The sequence below is a fragment of the Mustela nivalis genome, assembly GCF_964662115.1.
Source record: "Mustela nivalis genome assembly, chromosome: 7".
In the NCBI taxonomy this organism is placed as follows: domain Eukaryota; kingdom Metazoa; phylum Chordata; class Mammalia; order Carnivora; family Mustelidae; genus Mustela; species Mustela nivalis.
The window spans coordinates 38,673,456-38,700,910 of record NC_139026.1 but is presented as its reverse complement, the minus strand read 5'-3'; the positions used below and the strand labels follow the sequence as shown (position 1 = coordinate 38,700,910).

Below are 27,455 nucleotides of genomic sequence, written 5' to 3'. Positions count from 1 at the left end.
CTTTTTATACACACACACACGTGAGAGTGTGTGTGTGTGTGTGTGTGCGTGCACGCATGTGTGTGTGTGTATTCCAGAAATATGTTACTTGGCCTAATTAAGTTGGGCCCAGGATATGACATTTACTGCTTCTACTGCTTTCATGATTTTTTTTTTGTAGCTTATTGATCCCGTATCTTCTAAGGAGTATCATGGGGACATAAGAACACATTGCATTAGGATGCATAATTCATTAGGTTAAACAGCATATGTCATTGACTTGGGTTTCCTTCTTCAGGGTGGCTCCTGAAGTACATCAGGATCCAGCTTAGCTAGCAGCAGTTTGAGATCCAGAATTAGCAATATTGTTTCTCTGAGAATGCCCTTGAATGCGCCTGAGTCGCTGTCTTGTGCGAGGCCTGAGCAGAACAGCTGAGAGCCAGAGAGGAAACAGATTCCAGGCACCATGTAGGCATCCTGTGTGGCTGTTGCCTAGTTGGGATCTCACGCAAGGGCCTCAGGAAATGTCAGGATCATCGGTGACGGACTGACACAAAGTGCAGGTCAGTGCTGCACCTGGGGACTCCACAGCTCACGCAGGCTCCAGCACACCTATGCTGAATTCCAGAGCCAGGTAAGCTTCTCACCCTCGATTCTAATAGTCAGAAGTTACTACTGAGAAATAACTGAAAAGTTAAGGCCTTTCTCTGCTATTTGAAAATTAACATCATTTCTCTTTTTATGCGAAGGCTTAAAAATTTATGCATTTTCTGGAAGGTTTTAAAGATGGAAATAAATACATGGAAGGCTGGGATAAGTAAACTAAAGCTATGGCCAGAGAAAAGGAAAACAAATCAGCCTTCATGTAGACCAACCATGAGAAACTTAGCAATAAGACTTTTTATTAATCTCACATGCCAGGAGACAGTCACTTACTAAAACAGATAGAATAGAATGTTTCCATTTGGCAAAATGCTTGGAGGTGAAGAAAATTTTAATCAATCAAATGTGACCATTAGTAAAATGAGGAGAAATAAGACACTATAAGCATATCACAATTTCATATGAACTTTCATTTGTCTTTTGAGCAGCAGGATAAAATGACTGTCACTGCTTTTAATCACTTGAGAACCAATTCTTTTCAGAGTTCTCTCACTTACCGTGGAATATACCTGTGTATGATGCAAACAGAAGAGTTGATTTGATTTGTATTAGCCACCAGACGCTTAAGGAATGTCACTTTTGCTTACAGAAAACAAAAAGGCATGCAGGATATATCCTTTGGCCTCAGGAGCATTTTTAAGACAGGAGGTCAAACTCAAGTTGTCCTTGGGCAATTAAGTAGCGGAAATAACAAAACTTCAAACCCTAGATTGTTTCCATGTAACACTGTGGGGTCCATGATTTGGAGAAAATCTTATATTAAAATTTAAAAAAAAAAAGGATGATTAGTGTAGAAAGTAACATACAGTTTTCTCTGGTGATACTCCAAAAATGGATTCTCAAGAGCAGATCCTGTCAAGATCTTTTCATGTTGCTAGGAGAATTGTTACCATAGGAACAATGGTACTAGTAAGCACCGCTTACCATACAACATGTTACCCGAAAAGTAATTTAATTAAAGTATTTTCAGAATTTTATATTGTGGTCTTTTGCAACATTTGTGTGTGAATAGTATAATGTTAGCCCTGTTTGAGGCAAGGATGGGTAAATTTGTCCACTGACAGATTTTATTAGCTTAAATCCTTACTTTGTTACACTGAAGTTGTGTCTTTGGCATCTAAGAAAAAAAAGCTTCATTATTCTCAGCTCAACTGTCATTTTTATTGGGGACACAGAGTTGCAGAAGTGGTGGGTGTTCAATCCTGATGGGCTACCTTCATCATATAAGAAAACATTGGTACTGCTGCTGATGTAAGTCCTGCTTCACCTGTAACCCAGTCATTTTATCCTGAGTATTATTTTGAAAACACAAAATCAGAACAAGTAGCCATCCTCAGCTTCCTGAAGATATGCTTTTTCTCTCCTCTTTCATTAAAAATCACAAACTCTGTTCAAGTGGAAGAGAGCTCAGTGCAAGTTATATTCCTTGACTTCCACCTTTAAAATAATACTTAATAAGACTACCTTACACAGGTACTGAGTAGTGGCCCACGGTTTAATGTTCAAAGAATATGCTAGCTCAGGTTACAGAGCTCTCTAAAACCAAAAGCTTGAAGTCTGAATTCAGGACTTAAAATGTTAACATGCTGCCAGAAAACCAATTGGGAGAAGCATTCTCACATCGTGGTTTGAATTTGTGCAATGTTTATGGATTTCTGAAGTACCAAGTAGCAAGTTTTTGAGAGGTATTAAGGGAAGATAAAGCACACTACACTTAACCACAATAGGCTTCTACTAATGTGATATCCATCACCACTTCTTTGACCTGCCATTTCCTCCTAAATTAGCTCATTTTACTATAGATCAAATTACTTTTCAATTTCTATCAATAGAGTGCTATCTATTACAGTAACTATGTAATATACTGTCAAAACACCAAAGTTATAACCCCTGAATTCCAAAGGCAGACAGGAAAGCAGAGTCAATAATGCCAGTTAATAAGGATTATGTATCCAACAACTTACATAAAATAGTGCCTTTACGATTTAGAGAATAGAGACACAGACCATAGGACCCAAGTCTCTTCCCTAACATTCCTTAGTGAGACACTCTTTTTCCCATGGGCCAGAAGGGCATGGTTTAATTATCTCCTCAGCCCACCCTGGGATGTGGGGAGGGAGCTTCTGACTGTCTATGAAAAGATATTTCCGAGAGCACCCAGATCATAGGCATCCATGGCCAGGTGGCAAAATTCCCACTTACAGATGACTTAGATAGCAGGAGAAAGTGATCTTTTCAACCAGACCCTCTTACCTAGGTCAGTCACAATAACTGCTCGCCCAGTGGGAAACATCAGAAAACCTCTTCACACCCTGGCTCAATTTGTTTTGAAAATCTTGTCTCCCGAGGAGTTAGATGTGGGGTAAGTTTCCAATATACTTTCATTTTTAACTAGCAATAATTCTCCTTAACCTTTCCAGGATGGAAATAGCCCATAACAACCTGTACCACCAAAATCAAAAACCTTCCAACCCACTTAGCGGTAGCCTGAAGGTACTTTCTGTATTTTTATCGTGTCAGTATTCTGCATCATATACGGCACATGGTCCTGTTAGCAATCAAGAGTGTCAGAATCTAACCTTACCCTGAACTATTTGCTCTCCCTCTAGTCATCGTAGAGCAAGAATGTTGGTATTAGCAACTCTCCAAACCTGGGTCTCCCAATATAGAAACTAAAGAGCATAACCTTACTCCATAGCATTGGAATATTCATAAGTATTAAACTAAATAATACATATAAAAGTGCATAGCATAGTAACTGTAATATACTCTTGAATAGAGTATAGTCTACCATCACATTATCTGCGCAACTGGTTAAAAAGGAAATTAGAATAATATATCCCTAATTGTGATCAGTTTTATTTGAGTTTATTTTACATTTCTCTCCTCTTTGTGACTACCACCCATGTATCTTTTACTTTGAAATCTAAAATTAGTTCAAATTCCAGATTGGTGTTTTTCTTTTTCTTTCTTTCTTTTTTTTCTTAGATTGGTGTTTTTCAAACTCACCCTCAGGAAATGCCCATAGTAATTCAAGAAGTACAATGTAGAAAAAGCATAAAGTCATAGAAACCTGAAAATGTTAAAGCCTAACAAGTCATCAATTTTGTTTGCCTACCCTCAACTCTGGAGGTTATTTTCCAGTCATGGTTTCTAAGGTCCCAAATGATGACACTGCTTCTATTTATTCCCCTTGAAAACTCTCCATCAACATATATTACTGTCAAAGATCTCTCCTAATAGACCAAATTTTATATTTCTACTCATTCTATTCTGTGACTTTTAGGTATGATCCAGAGTATTCCCAAGCTTTGCAGTTCTGTCTTTCAGACTCCCATATTTTGGAGGGAAAACCTACCTTGTTATTGTGGGGGGGGGGGTTCATGATTTCCTAAAGATTTTCTCTCACTTTTCTGAGGAAAGAACCAATGCTTACTTATATCTTTTTTTTTTTAAGATTTTATTTATTTATTTGTTTGACAGAGATCACAAGTAGGCATAGAGGCAGGCAGTGAGAGAGAGGAGGAAGCAGGCTCCCTGCTGAGCAGAGAGCCCGATGTGGGACTCGATCCCAGGACCCTGAGATCATGACCTGAGCCGAAGGCAGTGGCTTAACCCACTGAGCCACCCAGGCGCCCTACTTACATCTTTTGTAATATAATTTTTACAGTCCCTAGTGCTTCTTTTTTTTTTTTTTATACATTTTTTTAAAGGTTTCATTTATTTATTTGACAGAGAGAAACTACAAGTACACTGAGAGACAGGCAGAGAGAGAGAGAAGGAAGCAGGCTCCCTGCCGAGCAGAGAGCCCGATGCGGGACTCGATCCCAGGACCCTGAGATCATGACCCGAGCCGAAGGCAGTGGCTCAACCCACTGAGCCACCCAGGCGCCCCCAGTCCCTAGTGCTTCTTAGTGTAAGATCTTCTAATTCCTATATTTCATTAGATTGCCTCAAAAGACAATTTCATCTTATTCCTTTCATTGTGTTGGCACCTCATTATCTTACCTATTTTTTTATAGTTCCCAATCTTAATTATATCCTCTTAGATCCTCACAGATATGTACAAAAGAACTCCTGAACACAAATGTACAAATATACCACACACTATATCAAATTCCTTTGGAGTAGAAACCATGAGATATAGGTTTATTTGGTGCCTAAAATCACATAGCTAAGAATTTTGTACATAGTAGTTAGTTCATAAATATTATAATGACTTTCTTTTCTCACATAGCAAGTTGAAATAAAAACAATCACTTTCCTAAGACTGGAAAATTAAATAGTAAGTTCTACTCACTTAGAAAGAAAATATAAAGAGTATTTAAGAAAAACTTCTTAAATCAAAAATTATCAGTAAGATAATGAACAAATGAGGTTCAATTAAACTCAACTTTTAGGCTGCTGTATAAAAGCTAGCCACAAATTTATAAACAATAAAACCACCAAAATCCCCAAGAAATCTCAGAAGTTATTTTAGTCACATCTGAAAAAAATATTTCTGCAAGCCGGCCACAGACGTTATTCTCTTATTAGTGTTTATTTCTCCATTTCAATTACCCTTTCTTTTAATCATTCTGTTTCCTACCTTCTTATAATCATTTGTCATAATTACCCTTGCAAGTGTGCTGGCACAGTGGGATTCAGTGTTGATTTCCTATTTCTTTAGCAAACCTCCCTTGCCAACTTCCAGACTTTTTAGACTTTAGTCCAGAGTATTTTAGACTTTTAAATATGCCTAGTTACTAATTACTCCTATTAAATCACTTTGCATGGATATCATCCCTTTTACTACTGGTAAGACCTTATATTTTTTCCTCATTTAATCCATTACAAAAGTAATTATGCAATTATCTGTTTATCTAATGTTCTGAGTCTTCCTCTTAATTGTAGGCTCCATGAAGAGAGTTTAGTTCACTACCATATCTCTATCTTAACTCACTCCTCTATGTCTAGTATAGTTCCTCATATTTAGTAGTTAGATAGCAAATAATTACTGAACAAGTGAAGAAATGGATGACAGGATGGATACAATCTTATTCTGGTAAATTTCCACTCCCTTAAGCAGCTGATGAACTTATCTTTGTACATCTTTATTTCTTAGTACTCCTTGTATAGTTATGAATTACCCAGGAACATAATACTAAGTTACCTATTGTTTGTCTATGTATAAAGAAGAGCTAGTGATATTTCCCATGAATTTTGCCCTTAACAAAAAAACGTTTGAAAAGAATCTACTGAATTTCTTGCTGAGTCATTCCTACCATGGGAACTTCATTCTAATGGTGAAGCACACAGGGCAGGGAAATAGAAGCTGGAGTGGGTTAAATTGTGCTTCATAAAGGGAAAAGGGGCTTGGCATTGAGAAAAAATCAACAGACTTTTCCCCATAATAATAATTAAACAACAAATCAATTAAGTCAAGGATCAGTCATTTGGATTAAACATCATCATACTGGTTGATGTCCAGTGGATGAAATGCTGATATAACTCCTTTTTTTTTTATGTTTTTCTATTCCTATTTTATGTTTCATAGAAGATTTCTGTATTAAATAGGAAAATTCCAGTCATAGTCACTACCTAGTAAACATGCATAATGTTTACTATGTAATTTGATATGTCTTCATTTGTTTTAATGATAGGATCTACACTGTTTAATAAACTGTTCTTTTCTCAATAATTATTTCATCAATTTACTAATTATTGGTTTCAGACTTTACAGAACAATCTTCAATCTAAAAAGTTTCAAGACCTTATCTGCTCATTTCCATTCTTACCTCAAAGGCTTTAGATGGTAACAAATTCACTTAGTATTACCTACTATGTACTATATGCCTAATAATATGGTACCCAGTTTTCTAAATGTATGAAGCTTTGAGCCATTTTCATTAAAAATCTGTCTTTCTAACTTAATTTAGAATATAATCTTTTTAAAAAATATACAATTTAGTATATCTTATTTTGTTATATATACGTTTAAAAGATCATAATCTCACCTAACTCATCAAAATTACATGTTTATTTTTAACTAATTCATTCAGTGCTTTTAAGCAAAACAATATTGTTCATCCTGAGAACTATTTAGCCCTCCTGAACCTGAGTTATTTGGGAACTAGTAATAGCTAACAGGTGCATGTGTTCACAGTATGCAAGATGCCATTATCATACCTTGCAGTTTTTATTATTAAATTCACTCCTCTCATAGCAAAAGCCCAATGGAGATTGGCGTCATTATCAACAGACCTATATTGCAGATGAGTGTGGAAAGGCACAAAGGTTTAAGTAACTTCCCCTACATCACAGATCGAATGAATTAAAGTCAAACAGTTGGACTCCAGAGCCCAAGCTTTAAACAATTATGCCATGTAAACTGCCTGTCTTTTTACATATCATAGTTTAGGTCCAATGGAAAAGGAAGATGCAAAAAAAAAAAAAAAGGCAAAAAAAAAAAAAAAAACTACAACAAAGCAAAAACTACTTCGGATCTCTAAGAGCTTTTAATAATGAAAGAATTTATAACCCAATACATTAACCACACTTCTTGTCCCAAATGTATTCCCACAAATAGTCTGCATCTTCCCACACTCAGAACCAACCCTATACATACATCCACATACACACTTTAAAGCACAAAGCAAGTTACAGGAGAAAGTAAATTAACCTTGTGTAGGAAACAGTTTATTACAAGGAACAAAACCAGTATTTAGGGGTTTAAACCATATACCAGGCCTTTTCTTTATATTCTCTTGTGTGTTCTACATCCCTTCATAGAAAGTACAACTGAGGCTTAAGGAAGTTCAGTGATTTGCAGAGGATCACAAAGACGTTTATGAAAGTACTGGAATTTAAACCAAGTTGAGTCCAAGCCCTTGACACCACCACACCACAGGGCAGAAAAGATGATGTTTTGAGTGGTGTGAAATGCTAATGTACTCAACTGACTTGTCACAGAACCCAGCAGGAAACACTAAGAACAAAACACAAACCTGTCTCCACTTTAGCAATTTTGGAAAATAATTAGCTTTAAGATCTGGCTTTGTGGAACGATGCAGTAGAAGAATAATCAGAGCCTGCTGAAATTCATCACAGAAAATTTTCTGGAAGTTTATAGACCTGACATGGGTTTTTGAAGGAATTGTGATAAAAACCTGCAAGGTAAAGGTGATATAAAAACTATATAGCACATATCTACTTAAAAATGCATAAGTCTTTAGAATGTAATAATCATTTATAAAGTTAATCTTTACAATCATTACCAAAAATTACTATTTAAGCTGCCTAATATTTGTTCCTCTCCTTAGCTAGGAGAGCTAGTATCATACTGATTCTTAACTAGTATCATACTCATCTCTTAGCTACTATCATACTGATTCTTAACAATTACCTTCTTTAATCTCCTAGCACATAAAAGCACAGGCATTTTTCAAATATGCTTTTAGTATTCCCCTGTTTCTGAATTTCCAGATTGCAAATTTAATGAAAATTAAAGATAAAGAAAGGAGCTAAAGTGTGTATTCTTCATGGTCTACACCTGTTTTATTCTAAATTTAAACTCCTTTTTCTTAAATCTTTGAGCACTGAAAGTGGAGAATGGTTTATTATAATGCTCACTGTGATGACTATAACGGGTTTAGACAATTTTAAGAAGGCTTTGTGAAATTAACCATGTTAAAAGACCTTAAATTCAAAAGTTGCTCAACTCATAGCTATGTTTCTTAAAATAAGTGTTTCGACACATATACCAGTAGCTATAATATTTAGCTCGAATAGTCCCATCACAATGATTAATGTCAACTGATACAAGGGAACAGGTAAATCTCAGGAGTTCTGAACATCTCTGAGATTAAAACTGTTAGGATTGATATTTTGTGTTAAAGTTTCAGTACTTTTTCGTCAGGATGAGAATAAAACTTAAAACATTTCAAGGATGGATAAGGGAATCTTTATTTGGTGAAGTAGGAATGAATTCCAACACTAACATATAATTGGTTTGAAATAGGAACTTTTGGTGCCACATCTGGAGAGTAGAATAATATAAGCCACTACAGGTAGTAATTACTGAAGGTAATTGTAATGCAGCTTGAGTGGTAAACATTAATGGGGAGAAAAAAAAAAGGATTTCTAAGCAAATAAAATCTCAAGCATCAAAAAGACAAAAAGTTTGTGATAAATGGTTCATTTAGGCATGCAGTGCTGTGTGGGCAAAATTGGATTGCAATCATAGCCATTTCAAAAAATGAAAACATTAGGAGAAAAGAAAATTGAGCAGAAATGGCATGGAAATTACAGCCTTTGATCCATTCTGAAGAACCTTTTTTTTTTTTTTTAAGCATCATCATGAGTGGGCAGCAAACTCTTTCCAATCTCTTGGTAAAACCTTTATGAAAGCCTGGCGACCATGAGATAGAAATAATCAATTCAGGACAGACAATGGAAATATTTTTCAGTAACAATCGTTTTTCCATAAAACTGTGAAAAATTAATTCCACTGTTAAATTGCTATTTGATTTTGCAGTAGACACTTTTAATTTAGGAAGAAAGTCTTTCCTGAATCATCCTTGACCTGTCCGACTACAGATCATTTAATTAGCACATGCTTCATGGTAATTAATAAAGAGATGACACCATTTCACATAAATAAAGAGTATTTTAATGTCCCTGGTGTTATATCATGGGTGCCAGAATCATTATGTGAATAATAATGCACACCTTGGAACATAAGTGGGCCTCACTCTTTGAAAATAGACCTTTGGTTATATAAATGATGCTTTACAATTTCCAAAGACCTGCAGTGCTAGATCGGTATTTGCAAAAACTTAAATTAGTTCCTACAGCTTTGAAACAGTAATGATCATAGACTTGTTCAATCACTATTAAAAGTCTATAATTTGATTCTAGGACACTAAGTATTGAAATTACCCATTGGCTTTCTTTATTAAATACTGGTAATTAGTAATTTCATAAGGTTTTTGACCTATTTTGCTAAATCCAGGTTTTTTAAATTAACTTTCCAACAATCATTTAAATTAGTTCTTACACATAAAATCATTTTAGGCTATTATCTTTGGGAGAATGTTACATCCTGATGTTAAAAAGGAGAATTATTTGTAAATATGTATAAGAACATTGCTTTACATTTCAGTAAATAGCAGGTTTAATCTTCTGAGAAGGCTATTTGAATCAGATTTGCAATGCCTGAAGCAAAATCTTGGTTTATTTTCTTATTTTATTTGACTTGACTACATTCTGTTTTCATTAACATTTTCTATTTGACCTTTGGAGTTATAGACCACTTCTAATCTTAAAAAAAAAAAAAAGTTATTGTGAAAGAAGAATGTATCTGTTTCTTTTATGTCTTTGAAAATGAGTATTGGTTTTATTGTTATTTTAAAGTATTACTTATAGTGGTGAGAAATTTTAAACAAAATGACTGAAACATGGCTTTTTTTCTGTCAAAGTTTTTAATTCAACTATGAGTGAAATAGTTTCTTACTAAGGCTTGTTAGCCACATATAATTTCTATAAGTAAAATGACCCATTTTTATGGCTCTATTAAGGCTTTCATGATAATTTTTTTCCAAATTATCTCTGAAGTAGCATAAAATAATTTTCTAAAATAGACTTTCTCTTGAATCACTGCAACACACATTTTTTTTTTAATCCCAAAGAGATAAAATCCTATGGCAATTATCTTTCAAATCTGTCTTCCTATTAGACCATAAACTGTGTAAGGACCTATGTCTTCTCTCTTGTTCACCACAGGATCTTTAGTGCCTGCCACCATTTCTGACACTTGATGGCTATTTTAATACATTCTTGTTGAGTAAATCAATCAATGAGAGTGAATGAATGGATGAATGCTATAAATAAGTGTTCTGTCATTTAACCCAGACTAGACCATTTTTAACTGAGAACTAAGTCATAAAGGGAAGTCTAGATGAAATTGAGGAGGGAGGGCATGGAAAATAAGATGTAACACATGCAGAGGCACAGAAGTGAGAAAGAGCATAGAACAGGTAAGATTGAAGGGAAGTAATGTAGAATGGCTAGAACATGCATTGAAGTTGTGAAGTAACAATGCAGAATATATGTTAAAATGTTATTTTTTATTTTCATCTTAACACTTTCCTCCCAGTAAGTAAACCATTTCTTGCCCTAGAGGGATTTCCTTTCCAGGGAAGAAATCAGTAGCACTCATTCTTTATTTTTTGAAGTATATTTTATTGTAGTATAGTTAACACATGGTATTGTATTGGTTTCAGATGTACAGCATAACGACTGAACAGTTCTATACATTACTCCGTGTTCACCACGATAAGTGTAGTCACCATCTGTCGCCAAACAATGTTATTACAGTCTTATTACTGTATTCTCTATGCTGTACTTTTCATCTCTGTGACTTATTTAATAGCTGGAAGTTTGGACCTCTTAATTTCCTTTATCTATTCCACCCATCTACCCAACCGTCCCCTCACTTTTTGTTTTCGAGAAGACTCTAAACACACTGAAGAGTATACTTAGTATCCAGGAAAAGGAGCATAAAGAAAGCAGGTTTTCTTAGAACAAAGATTCCTACTCCCCAAGTATGGAACGAAGAAAAGAAAACCATCAGAGTGAAAAACTAATTGAGAGGCCATGCTGGCTGAGACACTGGGCATCTCAGGGGAGACTAGAATGAGCAGATGAATTATGACCAAATGAACTTCCAGGATTTGGGCATCCTGCAGGTCTCTGAACTTTGGAACAAGTTTTAGGTGATAACATCTGTATTTACTAAGATTGACATTACTACCCACCAGGAAGGATGGAAGCTTGGAGTCTGTTTTAAGTAATTTAAGAAACTTAAGAAATACAGTTTTTTGTGGGGTTTTTTGGCCATTTGCATTGGTAACTTTAGATTCAGATGTGCTACCTAAAAAAGAAAGCTGGGTTGGAGCCACTTTGTTGAAGGGCATCATATATCAAGCTAATAAGTCTGAACTTGACTCTGAAGAGAATCAGCGATCCACAATTTTCAATCAAAGGAATTAGACATTTGTTTAGAAATTTTATAAACATCACTATAATAGCAATAGTGGATAGTTGGATTGGATAGCAACAAGACTAATGAGAAGTCAACCAGGTATGGGCAATAATGCCATCAAGAAATGATGAGCTGCACCCAAGATTCTAAGAATAGAAAGGAACTGATGATTTGAGAAACATTTAGGATAAACAATCATCCTGATTGGATGTCTCCCAGGTTTCTGGTTGGCCTGGGAGCAGAAGTGGGGGAATAGAGCGGAGACACTGAGGGAGATATAATGTTATCATTTGTACAAAAAGAATATGGAGGGTGAGCTGCCAAGAGAAGGGAGAAAATGATTTAGAGCTCAGAACAGATGAATTGGGGCTCATTGGTGGAGTTGAAGATTGAGGCTTATGTATGAGACATAGCCCAGGAAATGTGCAGAGAGCAAAAGGGCTGAGAATGCAACTCTGTGTGCTCAGGGAGAGAAGTGGCTGAGAAAGAGTGAACAGAAAGCTAGAAGAACAACAGAGAATGATACCCTGAAAATGAGCAGGAAAATTCCAAGAAGGAGTGAAATGGCTCTTCTGTCAGAGACTGTGAAAAACTAAGGGTAATAAACTTTGAATGATTTGCACCAAAAAAACACACCAAAAAACCAAAAAACAACAACGAAAAAACACCTTGGCAAAGAAAATTTATTTTTTAAAATATCGTGTATGACATCTTAGAGATACATTATATAATTTGATCAGGAGAAGAGAGACCCTAAGGACTCTACATGGGCCTTAGGATCAAGAAAGCTGAGCAATCTTCGTCTTGATGCTGCTTCATGGGGGAAATGTAGAGTAGAGGGTAGAGAGGGAAAGAGTTTGAAGAGAAAATAAAGAAAAGATAAGGGAATGTTGTCCTCTGGCTGCAAAAAAAGGCAGAAAGGGGCAAAATGCAGACAGACATGGAAGGGAAGGAAGTTAGAATTTTATGAAATCCGAATCATTTCATGTCTTTGTAGAGCAGGAAGAAGTGGCTGAAAAGTACAAAATGTCAAGGAAATTACTGCCTGCTTGCCTCTCTTTATCTGGGAGAAAAGAGATGAGAGAGTACTACCCCATTATGTGAGAAATGATCTATTTTCATGTAATCTCATATTATCTAAATATCTATCTATTACATCTCTTCCGTGAGGAATGATATAAAGGAATCTCTATTATATGAGAGAGGAATTGTCTGAAGAGAGTGAGGACACGATTTGGAAGACACAGTTTGGAAGTGAGCATAGTAAACATTTGAATAACAGAGTGGGAGGGGGAGCTGATTGGGGATAAGTGGAATGATTACATAGTAATTTCTGCCAAGAGCAAAAAGCTTTCCTTTTGGGTCTAAACTATGGAAGTTAATTTACTGATGGTGGATTATAAAAAGCAGGGGAAAAAATGTAAAAAGAAGAAAGATAAATTTAGACCTAGGAGAAAACCAAGATTTCATCCAGCCATACTATTCTCCTCCATTTATACACAAGGTAACGCAACAGCCGACGACAGGTCAAGGAAGTTACCCGGAGCTCAGTGATGGCACTATATTCCAGCCCCTTCCTGCCATACCACAAGTCTTACCCCTGCAGCTGCCTCTTGACAAAGGGCCTGCATCTATACCTCGGAAAGATCTACCAGGGAGCTTCTTTTTTTGCAAGATCGGCAGAGCGCGCAGAGCCTGGCAGCCACAAGCACAAGCTTTTAAATCCATCATTTTCTCTGGATCTCTACTGCCTGTTTAGTTTTCAGGACCTGGAAATGTTTGCAGCTTCGAGCACCCTAGTTATTAAGTATTTAGGCACTTAATTTCACAGGTGGACTCTCATGATTGAGTTCTTAAAAGGAGATATACCTCAATACCCACATTCTTGGGGAAGTTTTACTCCTATCATTGTTTTAACAAATGCAGAAATAATTTCATGAATAGCTTACTAAAGTTGCTGGGTGATGGGACATCACCTGCCTTTTGAATATAAGATCTTGGGCCATTATTTTCTCAACAACCATGTTGCCTGAAATTGGCTATTGAGCAACAGTGCCACTTAATTTCTGGCATGAAATGAATTTCCCAAATTGTGTTACAGGTTGTGTTTTTGCTTTTGCTTTTCGTTTTTCCCAGTAATTATAAAATGTTACTTTCTTCACCTCTACCCTTACCAGTAAGAACCTAGTGCACCCTATTTTTCAAACCTTTTAAGGGGGAAAAATAGTAAAATATTTTTAAAAAAGTAAAATATCACATTTTATAAATACAAATCTCCAAAGGATATCTGCTTTCCAGTTTGCACTACACTTAAATCCAAAAGAAAAACTCAGGATTCTAGAAATACTAAGGAAGCTCCAATAGATCAAAACAGGGGAGCCTACAAAACGTTTCCATGTAAGGGAGAAAGAAGTATTTTGGTGGCTCAATATCATGAGATTGTTAATCATAAAAGAAAAATCTCCTTTGCTTGGTTTTTAATGACTGAAGTAGCATGTAGCTTCCCCCAGGCTTACGACTCTCCTCATTATAAGAGAGTTCAAGACCTGCGAAGCAAACAAACTACTTTTGGACAGTAAAGCACAAACACCTATTTCCCAAGTCTGGATCCATGCCTCAATACAACGCATGAATTAGAGAGTAACAAATTCACAGGAAGTCTGACCCGGGGAGGTGGGACGAGGTTCCAGCCCAGGGTCTGAGGATTAACCAATTTACTTCATTTACCAGGTTTCTCAATTTTTCTCACCTGGAAAATGGAAACTTTAAATCAGACAGTGCTTATAATCCCAACAATTAACAGGATGCCAACCAGCCCAAATTCTCCTGGATTCAATCTTAACAATAAACCACCACCCTTGACCACCTTTCCTCAGAAATCATGGGCAGGGAAGGATCCAGGAAACATACCGGAAAATTCTGTTCTGTTTCATTATCTAAAAGAAAATTGGAGCTCTTCCTTTCAATGGTTTATAGACTACCCTAGTGCATGTGTATGTTCTAGAATGGCTATGATTAAAATTCGGTTGATGAACAATAGGGACACACTAATTTGACTAGAAAGATAAACATAAGCCAGAAAAAGATTATGTGTTTTACATTCAAATTATCCTGCTTTAGCGCAGGTTGATTCAAACAGTGCAGCATTGGTAATCTCTCTTTTACGAAATATTGCTATTTTCAAAGCTTTTACTTCACTGGGTGGACTTCCCAGATAAGTTCTCTGGCACATGAAAAATCATTCAGTTGTCATCACAGTATCTTAGGGAATTTGAAAGGTCAGAGGTCTTTACTTAAAATGAGTCACCACAGTGGTGCTATTTTTCTGTGGTCTACCCATGTACTCAATTAGACATCTGCGGTTCAGAAATGAAGTCAAGTTGAATGTTTATCAATTGAACATAAATGAGGTACCATCTATAAATTACATGCTAATAATATTGTCTCTATTTTACAGTAAGGGAAAATTATGTTCAAAAGGATTAAAGAACTTATAAAGACAAGCAGATTTTAATTGGCAAATCTGAGAACTGAGCCCCTGACTTTATAAATTTCAAGTCGGGTGATGCCCTCACTGTATTACATGAACTTTAACTACCTTCTACTAATTATTAGTATGAAGCTTTCCTGAGACTTATGAGCTTGTGTTAATTCTACCCTGACTCATGGTTAAATTTCTATGATGTTAAGTCAGAGCTAAAATATTCTAAGGGACATTAAGAAGCCACGAAAGAGCTAAGGTTTGAGAAATTACCAAAACAAAACAAAAAAAAAACAACAACCAAACCAACAAAATACCCTATAATTTTAGATTACTTCAGTGTTACATTGAAATAATAGTTAACACTTCTTGAGTGCTTGCTACACTGTGCTAGGAATTTAACAAATAAAACTGCTTAATCCTCAAAACAAGCCTATGGCATAGGTGCAGTTTTTCTCTCTCTTCAACAAATGAGGAATCTGAGAGGTAGAGAAGTGACGTATCAGGTCACACAGCTAGTGATATTTTGGAGCTAGACCATGAAGGGAAGTCTGACTCAGGAGTTCTTGCTCTACACCACTCTGAAGTAACAGGAAGAGGGGGAGAGATCATAACATTCTGTCTAATGAGTACTTATATTGTACACTTTCATAGAAAACAGGAGAAATTCTAGTAGAGTGAAGCACTGAGAAAATATTCCTTTTGGAGCATGTGATACCAAAATGGTGACCACGCAGTGACAACGGGGAGAGATTTTGAAATGCCTTGAGCAAGGGACACTGAAGGCAAATGTTTTCATAGCTTCACCTGGGGACTCAGGAAGACAAATTCAGAAGGAAGAGCATATGGATTTGGGCCCTTGCAATCAACATGACATTCCTGCTTCTGTGCCACTAAAGTTACACTGTATGCTGAGAGTGACTTCTACAAAGAAACCTCCCCAAGAACCAGGAAATTTTCTCTACTCCCAGATAAAACAGCATATAGTCGAGGCACCACAATCCCACTCCCCTGAGCCCTAGGCTCAGGATCTGATGAACAACAACAACAAAAAGATAAATATTTGACCAAATGCCAATTAAAGATTTTAAGTATACTATTATCAAGTTAGTGAAAAAATTAGATTGCTGTACCTGAACTATGTGCTATCTTATTGAAAGACATACTGAAGAACTATATCCATTGCCATGGAGGACCAGACAAATCCAAGAAAGATGGGAATAAAGCCCGATTGCTCATTTTCATACAAAGTGTTATTTTATCAAAAATAGAATAGGCTGCCAGGAGGGACTACATAGCTTCTATTTCTGAATATCAGAAACGGTGCCATTCTTTTTTATTAATTAAAAATTCAGACATCTAGATGTAGGAACTCTATTGTTTCATATAAAAATCCATATTCAGCTATAATTACTGTCTCTTAGGCAGTAACAACCAAATATGGCTGAATTTCCTTATTGACATTATCTTCTTTTAAAATTCCTTTCTTCTCATCTAGGCATCAAATCAACTGTACATATTTTGTTTAAATATATGAATAAATTAGTAGTGTCCTAGATTCACAGGGCAATGTCTCTAAATAATAGAAATTGTGTTTTAAATGCACTTTATACATCAGGACAGAGACTATCAGAATTATGATTCCACTATTGCACTCTTTAAAAAAAACTAGAAATATCTAGTTTAGCTTTTAAAATGGGTGTTAAAATGGAACAAACTTTTCTCTGGCAAACTTACTGGTGACTCCATTGCAGAAAGAATAAAAACCCTTTTTGAGTACTCCACCTTACTGAGGAGAACTTGAGTATTTTTAACTACAACTCAGTGGGAATTTGATAACAATTACATATTTTGGGTGTAGGATTTGTTCACCTAATCATCCAATGTGTAGAGATTACTAAATCATAAACTTAGTCTCTAACCAATATTCTAAAGGACCACATATTAAAATTCATTTGAGTTTACAGTTGGTCATTATACACCTACATCAAGTACTATGTGTCATGTATGTTACATATATGACCTCATACTAACCTTGGCCATGATGAGTGTTATCATTACTCCTTTTACAAACAATAAACCCAAGACTCCGTAGCGTCTTACAAAATGATACAGCAGAATTTGAGGCTAATTTAGATAGATCTATTTGACTATAATACCCATGATCAATGCATGAGGCCATATTGACCTCATTTTTATCAGGGAAGATCACTGAATACTCCTTTCATACACTACTTCATACCTCTTACAAGGTTAATAATATACGTATTTAATGCTTTGAGGTAGACTGCCTTCAAAGGCTATGCTTTCCCCAAGCTGCATGAAAAATATGGACTGTTCAGTTTCTTTAACTCATTTGTTCATTTACTTGATACAAAAAAAAAAAGGTGAAAATTTAGTACAGTGTTAAGTCCCAATTAGCTATAGTCAGTGGTATCACTCCGAAAAGGGTCCTCTTTGGCAAGCATTACTGCTCTTTGACACAAGCAAACACTTCCAGGTCACCTTACCCATGACCAGGACAGGTGCCAAGCGTCCAGACCTCCAGGACAGGCTCAGGCAGAAGAGAAAGACAGACTGACGGAGAGAGGAAGAAAAGGGAGCAGTATCCCAGAACACTGGGGAGAACAGGAAGATGGCGCTCAGTCGTCATTCCTTCTCTGCCATCTCTGTGCCCCACCACACAGAGGACCCTGTCCTTTCCACTGTCAGACAAGCTTGTTCTACAAGACAAAGTGAACGGCTTGCAGTTTATTGCAAGGTAACATTTTAGCTGTGACCTTTAAAAGCACAATATTCTATAGGCATAACTATCACTCACCCTTCACGTCGATGCAGCTGGTTGGAGTTATGACCCAGGTCACGCTCCCTAGGCAATTAAAAACTGCAAAAGATAAACTGACGTGAGGTGAGAGAACCAAAATAACACCCTCAGACACAAGCTCGATCCCGCCACTATTTTAATACTGCCCGTTCCAAGCAGGAGATGATAAGAAATCCCCCACTTTAAATGAAACGCTCACCACTTTTAACGCGCTCTGTGCACACAACCTGCCAAAAATAACTTATCCATTTGACCAAATATGACAAATTTGTGCTTCTCTTTGATGTTTAACAGATGGCACTCCTTATTAAGTGCTTATGGGATATGGATCCGTGTCAGGAGCTAGCCTGGGGCTTGAAGATGCAAAGAAAAGCAGGATATTGTCCCCATCAAGGAAAGGCTTGCTCTTTAATTGATGAGGCAAACAATTATCAGGCATTACACTCAAAACTGTACCCAGAACTCCCCTAAGTGATTTGAACATATTAACTCACATAATTCTCTCAACAACCTTGTAAGAAGTTGCTAGTATTATCCCCACTTTCCTGAAGGAAAAATGACGTACAGAGAGATTAAGTGACTACTAGTTTATTGAGTTGGTAAATGCTGTAGCTCGACTCAAACTCAGGCATTCTGACTCCAGATTCCACACTCCCAGCCACCTTGCTAGGAAATCCACAAAAAGGAGAGTGAGTCAGAGGATCCAGGAAAGACTTCTGAGAGATCCAGGAAAAATGAAACTCTATGTGATAGGTTGAATTGAGTCATAGAAAAGTCTTTCAAGGCAAAACATATAGCACATACGGAGGCATGACTGTTCAAAAAACACTGATAAAGTTTGTGAAAATGACACTTAAAGTGTGTAGGAAACATGAAGAAAGGCAGGGAAATTACATTATGATCATATGGGGAAAGGCCTTTTATGTTATGCTAAGGAAGTGTAGGTTTTTATCCTACGAACAATAGACTTCAAAGAATTCCTAGGCAGGTAAGAAGAGGTAAACATTAAGTTGAAGGAGATACAGGCTGCTGGATTCTGACCAAATAATGGAAAAAGTAAAATGAGAAAATAAGATAGGCTTAAGGATTATGCAAACATTTCATATTCAGTATTTTGTTTTCTAAGACCTGTTCTGACTGCTCACAAAAAAGTCACTAGGGATTGATGAGACAGAGAAAACAGAAAGTCTTAGAGGCTGGGGAAGTAGTCAGAAAACCATTAGCATGTTTCATCAAATCCAAGGCACCATTCCTTTTAAAGTACATGAATTTAAGAAACAAAAATGCTCCCGATTAAACACCATCTATCATAAGATACATTCCAATTTCACAGATGTTTCACAGTACATCCTAGAATCTACGAAATGGGGTATAATAACTCAAGCAACAGATTTAATTACTGGTCCCAGTCACTCCTATGTTTATTGCATTATTTACAGTAACCAAGATATGGAAGCAACCTACGTGGCTAGCTAGCGATAGAGGAACAGATAAAGGAGATGTGATATACATACACAAAATGGAGTGTTACTCGGCTCCCCAAAGAATGAAATCTTATTTGCAGCAACACTGATGGATCTAGAAGGTATTATGCTAAGGGAAATTAGTCAGAGAAAGACAAATACCATATGATTTCACTTGTATGTGGAAGTTAATCAGACCAAAAAAAAAAAAAAAAAATACAGAAACAGGCTCACACACAGAGAACATACTGGTGGTTGCCAGAGGGGAGGAGGAAGGAGGGATGGCAAAATAAGCGAAGGGGATTAAGAGGTACAAACTTCCAGTTATAAAATAAATAAGTCCTAGGGATGAAAATTACAGCACAGAAAATATAGTCAATGATATTGTCCTAACTTTGTACAGTGACAATTGGTAACCCTCTATCATGGCCAGCATTTTTAAATGTATAGAACTGTCACATCACTATGCTGTACACCCGAAATTAGTGTAATTCTGTATGCCAACTCTACTTCAAATTTTTAAAATATTACTCCTCAAGCAAAAGTAGATTTCATGGGGCGCCTGGGTGCTCAGTGGGTTAAAGCCTCTGCCTTCGGCTCAGGTCATGATCCAGGGTCCTGGGATCGAGCCCCGCATCGGGCTCTCTGCTCAGCAGGGAGCCTGCTTCCTCCTCTCTCTCTCTCTCTCTCTCAGCCTCTCTGCCTACTTGTCATCTCTGCCTGTCAAATAAGTAAATTAAAAAAAAAAAAAAGTAGATTTCATTACTGGTTCCAGGCACTGAGTAAATTAGAACATAAACTAATTGAACAAATACTTATTGAATGTTGGTATGAAGATATATAATGGAATGTTGAGAATAAACAGCAGTAATGACTGAGGGAAAGAAATGATAACTGATATAAGGTATTTAGATAATAGAACTGTTGAGCTGTGTCATTTTACTAAATGCAAATGGTAAGGGAGAGGGCTTCAAGGATAACCATTAAATGTCTAAGATGGCTGACAAGGCAATATTTCTAAGACTAAAAGCCCAAAAGGAAGAACATGTAGGTAGTGGCATCATAGGTGTAGCTTGGGACATGCTGAGGTTGAAATAAAGTAGAACTTACGAGTGAGAATGTTCATGAGTAGTTGGACTAAGTGGCCAGGCCCTGCTCAGGAAAGAGGAAAGGGCTAGAAATATTAATTTAGGGAGTGTTCAGGCGATGTGGTCAGTGAAACCATGGAAGTGCCTGGAGCCACCCACAACAGGAAGCCTGGCCAAGAGGTGATGTTTGCTTGAGCTAATTGAACCTAATGCTCAGGAGAGAGCATTAGGAATAAATGAAAGGAGATGACGTCAAGACACATGGTGAACATAAAATTTCTCAGTCTTGATATCAATGGCCCTAAAAACTGGGAGAAAATTGGTTCCATTAAGTGATTTGGGAAGCTAAGAAGTACAGCCATTTGGTTGGAGAGGAGAAAATTTTCAGTTCTAGGTGTGCTGTGTTGCAAAGTGCTGCCAGGAAATGCAAGTGAAAAAGACCCAAGAGTAGTTTAAAATATATGTAGTCTTAAAAGTGCCCGTATGGGGTGTCTGGGTGGCTCAGTGGGTTAAGCCTCTGCCTTTGGCTCAGGTCATGATCCCAGAGTCCTGAGATCAGGCCCCACATCCGGCTCTCTGCTCAGCAGGGAGCCTGTTTCCCCCCACCCTCCACTTGTATCTCTCCCTACTTGTGATCTCTCTCTCCCTGCCAAATAAATAAAAAATCTTAAAAAAAAAAAAAAAACCCTGCATATAGTCTGTATTTCTAGAAATGGTTTAAATCTAGAAATAAAAATTTAAGTCATCTATTCATAGTAAAAGCTTCTGCTGTGGTATAAAGATTGCCAAGAGAAAAACATATAAAGGAGAGTAGAAATAATGCAACCATATTCCCTTAAAGTCCTTTATATTTAGGTGGAAGAAGTAATGCTATTTTACCCTAAATAATACTAGTTAATAAGAGATTAAACAACTATGATTCATTGAATCTTAATGTGTGAGACATTTACACCTGACATTTGTAATACTTTTAAATAACTGCATGAGACATAATCAAATATTCATTTTATAAATGAGGAAAATCTGAGGTCTAGTTACTTTCCTAGGATCACACAACAAGTGGCTGAGTGGGGATTCAAAGTCTTTCAAAGCAAGTCCCTTGCTTAAAAGCCCTCGTACTTCATAACGTACTCCCAGCCTACACAAAGCCCTCCTCCTGTAATTTCATACATTGCTGTTCTTGAGAGAGCCCATGAAACAAATCCAAGTCCCTGCAGAGGATACACACAAGTCATGTGTTTAAGACACTTGAGCTGTCCCTAATGGTACCTAGTATTTTGACACTGACACCCTTCTTTTGACTATTCTTCACTCCTATAAAAGAAAGACTTTCTTAAAACATATGATCCTCTGGGGCACCTGGGTGGCTCAGTCGTTCAGGCATCCGACTCTGGGTTTAGGCTCAGGTCACAGTCTCAGGGTGATGGCTTTGCGCTCTGTGGGGGTCCGCTTGGATATTCTCTCTCTGCTCCTCACCAACCGCCCCCCTCCCAAATAAATAAGTAAATCTTAAGAAAGAAAAAAACATGTGGTCATCTACTTTCGTTTTTCCCAGTTTTAACTGAAACATGAAAACAAAGAAATATTTCTTTACCGTAAGAAAACAACAGTGTAATATAATGATGAGAACAAAAGGCACCGGAATTCAGTACTGAGGGTAATAGAAATGCTGAGTACTCTGGCAAAATGGGGAGTATAGCCCGATTCAAAAAGGTGACAGCCTGTGTGCCTGGGTAGCTCAGTCTGTTAAGTGTCTGCCTGGGGCTCAGGCCATAATCCAAGAGTCCTGTAGTAGAGCCCCACCTCAGGCCCCTAGTTCAACTGGGAATTTGCTTCTCCCTCTGCCCCTCCTCCCTGCTAGTGTGTGCGCACTCGCTCGCGCTCTCTCTCGCCAAAATTTAAAAAAAAGTCTTTAAAAAAAAAAAAAGATGACAACCCTTCAAAGTCCAGCACTGCCAAATCTTCAGATTTTGTAAGGGAAGGGGAACATTTAAAAATGCAAGGTTTCATCTAACATTGTAACAGAACTCATTATTTTGAACTATTCAGACTAAAGGAAACCTGCCTCTGAGTAAAATGAATACAAAATGGTACCAATTTATGACTACGCTACGCTTCCATATGACAACGTTTTAACACTGAGGACATCACCCTGCCTTGTAGTCTCTAAATTTAATATTCCCAGGTCCCTCCAGTAATCGTGTTGCTAGAGGTATCCAACTTTACTCTCCTTTGAACACTGTTCCTCTTAAAATATGACAGCAAGGGCTAAACAATCATGCAGCTTCTCTGGGACTGTTTCTGTCTTTGCGCTGAACAGCGTATGCTCGTGCAATCTAGTGCTACTTGAGCTTTTAGAGGACATTTACATGATTTCATTTGTGCCTAAAGGAGTTTTAGTGCATAAAAACCCTACTTTGTCAATATTAGCTTCCAAGACTGAGCTTCACTCATCCAATACTTGTAGAGTTGTGACTATTTTATTTTAAAATCCAATACAAGACTTCATATTTTCCTTAGTAAATTTTATTTATCTGGGCCCATTATTTGAAATTTTGGGTGGAGTTTCCAATCGTCTATCTCTTTCTGCTGCTCCAAGTATAAAACCCTGCAGCTCATCCCAGGGGCTATACTCAGACTCAAATCTTGTCCACCAACATGTACACCACTTCAAGAAAGATCCAAAGCAGAACTAATCCATAATTGGAATATTACATTATTCCGTAAGTATCCCCCACACACAATTTCCTACAAATCACCACAATTTTACTTACATTTGCCGCAACTACCCCAATGCACGGAGACATACCACAATCACTGGCATACCCGCTTACACATACGGTTAAAGTTTCAGTGAGCTCAGCTGTTTGACTTCTGCCATTATCCAGAATTCTAGCTTATATCTATTTGCCTTGATTTAACAAAAAAAAAATTCCTTGCTGGTAACTGAAAATACACATTTGATCATAAATTAAAGAATCTTTAATTTATGTCTAATTTAAGCTTATATCTATTTGTCTTGATTAAAAAAAAATTCCTTGCTGGTAACTGAAAACACACATTTGATTATAAATTAAAGAACATGCTCGTGTTGCTCCTCTGCCTCAAAGATGACACATCGATGAATAGCAATTGATCTGACTCACTGGGGCCATGCATTCCACATGGTTTCCTTTCAGTGAACTATACAGGCTAGAGGAGCAGTGATAGCCCATGCTTCCTAAGGCTTCTCCATATAAGCCAAGCACTGGGCCGTGCATTTTTATCTCCATCATCCCTCATGCTCCTTAACACCAATGCTTAAAGCACTTATAAATCCTTAACAGCCAAGTCACCAAGACATAAAGAATTTGCATAGCCTTTCACAGTCAGTAATGGTCTGGGTCTACTTGCTGGGTAGTTCTGTCTGCACTGAAAACCCTGCTCATAGTCATGGTTCTCATTCCTTGGCAGGTCATCTGGACTTTCCTCTTTTGATTTAATCAAATAAATCACCAACTGGAAGATGACACCCACAATCACATAACAAGCCCGAGTTCTGTGAAAGACCAAGGGTTATTTGGCAGGGGTGTATCAAGCCCTCCACTGGGAATGCCCTGGCAGTCTACTCCTAGGCCTCTACTTTTTAACCATTTTAGGGCCAAATGTTTCAAACATTTTTAAGTCCTTTCCTTAACCATCTATTAGTTATCTGATTTACTGTCTAGCACATACCTTCATTTCTTCAAACTAAGCTATTGGTGAAATAGTGAATGAGAGAGAAAGCTGGGCTGTATCTCTGGGGTGTGATTTTCTGCCTTTTTTCCACCATGACACAGAAGATGGACAGTATACCCACCAGTACCACAGAAAATTGACAGTACACCCACCAGTACCACAACTCACAATCCCCACTGCACTCACTCAATTTTGCGACTTCTTTTCCACCAAAAAAAAAAAAAAAAGAGAGAGAGACACACACACACACACACACACACACACACACACACAGAAAGGGGAATAGGCCTGATGTTATCCCAGGGACACCATCACATCAGATATATATATTTTTAAGTAAATAAGGAAATGCTGGTACTTTAGGATTAGTGATGAATTACTGGCATAACTAGAGAGCACTGTGAAGATCCCCTAGATTTGGAAGTGGTCAGGGAGAAGCTAGTGTGTCCTTCCCTTTATTGGTCATTGGTTTTGTTTTGTTCTGTGGTATCCTTCCATTGTTCCACCAACTATGAATTCATGAAATGAAACCGTCTTTTCGGTCCTCTTTTTTCCCACTTGTTTTACAAAAACGTCACCGTAAGATGTGTAAAAAAAAAAAAAAATGCCTTGTGCCCTTAAAATGCATGTATGAATAAATACTCACAAATCGGTCTTTTACCTCAGGGTTAGCCATCATAGACTAGCCCAGAATAACAGGGAGGAACCGTGTTTGTTTACCGGCTTCGGCGCACACTCAGTGAAACGCAAAGTAAAGCGAAAACTCGGTAATGGCGTTTGTCCGAAGCTTCGATCCCTGTTGAGCCCCTCGTTTTGTCTTTGGAAATTCAATGTTTTTTTTTTTTTTTTTTTTTTACTATGCCATTTTTTTACTATGTCCCACTATTATTTTCTCACGAGAAGGAGCAAGCAGCAACAGGCACTGTTCCCTTTGCAAAGTACATGCATTTGATTTAAATTGAGATTTTAAGTGGATCAAGAAATGGTCTGTTTTTACAGTGTAATAAATGAGAAATGGCAGATGCACAGTCACCACAAATGGTGACTAGAATACTGGTAGATACCTACATTTATGTTGATGGAAATTTACTCTTTTACTTATTAAGAATTTCAAAGTAAAAGATAAGCATCTATAGAAGTAAGCAGTAAGCTTTTGGCTAACATTGGCTTTTTGGAAAAGAGTGGGGCATCCATTTTGATAAGACATAAAGAGTGAGGAGGAATCTTGTATCTGGATCCTTATGGAAGTGAGAGAAAAGCAGTAACAGTGGTTTTTTTTTTTTTAATCATCCTAAAAATTTTGCTTAACAATGTCTCATTTCTGTTTAAAAATAAATCTTCCTTAGACAAATATCTGAGCTAACTTAAAGGAATTTTTTCTGGAGGACATTTTTGCTATATTTATCTTTAGAAACAATTTTTAACTTTGAGATGTCATTTGTGGTCGAAAATTATAATTGAACAGATAGAAAAAATGTTAATTATATAGTCTACATCGTATTCAAATAGCACATTTATTACATATTTGTAGCTCAAGAAAATTCTTCACAAATAAAAACTTTTTTTTTTTTTTTTTTTTTTTTTTTAGTGGGCTGGGCACCATCCCAACTCGGTTTTAGAACAGTGTTGGAAAGGTTTTGTTCCCTGAACTTACTCTGCAATTTCTACTGTTCTATATTCTTTAAGGGAAATATGATTGATTTTACATGATAGTTGTGCTGTAAAGACTCTTCTATTAAAACGTACTTCACTGAGAATTTATTCTTTCAGCAGACGCCTAAGAAATTTATCTTGATTGCAGTGGAAGATGGCAATTTGGAACAATTATTTATCCTTATAATAACTCAAGAGCTTTTATCATCAAGCATTTGCTATTTGAAGACCTGACTCCCATTCCTAAATAAGTGAATATTAATCTGCTTGTTTTTAATTCTTATAACAACAATCTTTTCTAGCATATTCTATGGTTAATGAATACATATTAAATGGAAACTGAATTATCGACCTTCTCCATTGTTTATAAAGCTATATATTAAACATACACAATAGGATGAGTACTGAAGCACATTTTCTTTTAAGCATTTTTGTTACTGTCAACTTTCTCTAGCCACTTCAGGCTAAAGTCTAATTACTTACTAAAAATTCACCCACTGAATTAATCAAGTCTCCCTTACCTTTTCTCATTTTGACTGCCTGATTTCTTAAATATAAATATAATACTGTTTACAAGAAATCATTATCCTGGCACTTAGGTGGCTTAGTTGGTTAAGCGTCTGCCTTCAGCTCAGGTCCTAATCCCAGGGTCCTGGGATTGAACCCCTCATGGGGCTCCCTGCTCAACAAGAAGCCTGCTTCTGCCCCTCCCACTCCCCCTGCTTGTGTTCCCTCTCTCGCTGTCTCTCTCTCTCTCTCTCTGTCAAATAAATAAATAAAATCTTTTTTTAAAAAGGGAATCATTATCCTTTCTTTTCAGATGGAAATGGCAAACCAAAGATAAAAATCAAAATTGGATATTATGCCAGATTCATCCAATGGGGGTTCCAGGATTTGATTATACAAAACATGGACCAGTTCCTACAGAAAAAAAATTTACTTTGTTTATGTCATCTGGAACTTAAGTACCATAAGACCTGCCTTTGCAGAATACCACTTTGATACAATTTTTCAGAGAACAATTTAGAATTTTCACACATATACCAGTTGTCAGAGTCTGTTAAAAAAAAATACCATTGGTAATTTTTAATTCAATTCTGCCATAATAATTATAATAGAATACATCAATAATGAACATAAAAGTTTAATGCAATGAGTAGAATAAATTCAATAACTGATCTTAATAGTGGTCACTTCCTAGTCTATGCAGGGAGGAACAAGTTCTGTATTGATGTATGCACTACAGAGACTACCCAGAAGACAAAGATGATGTTCTAAAGAAGCATATTTTAGGGATGAAAAAAACAAGGTATTGAATAGCCATCTAGGTCATCTCTTTAGACCAAAATTTCATTTAATTTTATTTTTTGTGATGCTTTAGGAATGCTTCAGTAGCATTCCAAAGAGCCCTAAATCCTAGGTGATAACACGTTCTCCTTCCAGTTTTAGAAACGCAATGCACATTAAAATAGGTCTAAAAATGCCTGCCTTCCTGGGTCTTGTGGGGATCAAATGAGCTCAAGTACATGAAAGCACTACAGATGCTCTACAAATGCTAGTTGGA

At 36.8% G+C, this 27,455-nt stretch overlaps 1 protein-coding gene across 1 annotated transcript in view; it reads left to right on the top strand.

The window, feature by feature from the left end:
* Positions 1 to 432: 432 nt before the first annotated feature.
* SYT1 (synaptotagmin 1) overlaps positions 433 to 27,455 on the top strand; it is a gene marked incomplete at its 3' end in the record, with an annotated part of 225,879 nt that continues 198,856 nt past the window's right edge. The window contains exon 1 of the mRNA XM_082742418.1: positions 433 to 613. The remainder of the gene's footprint in view (positions 614 to 27,455) is intronic.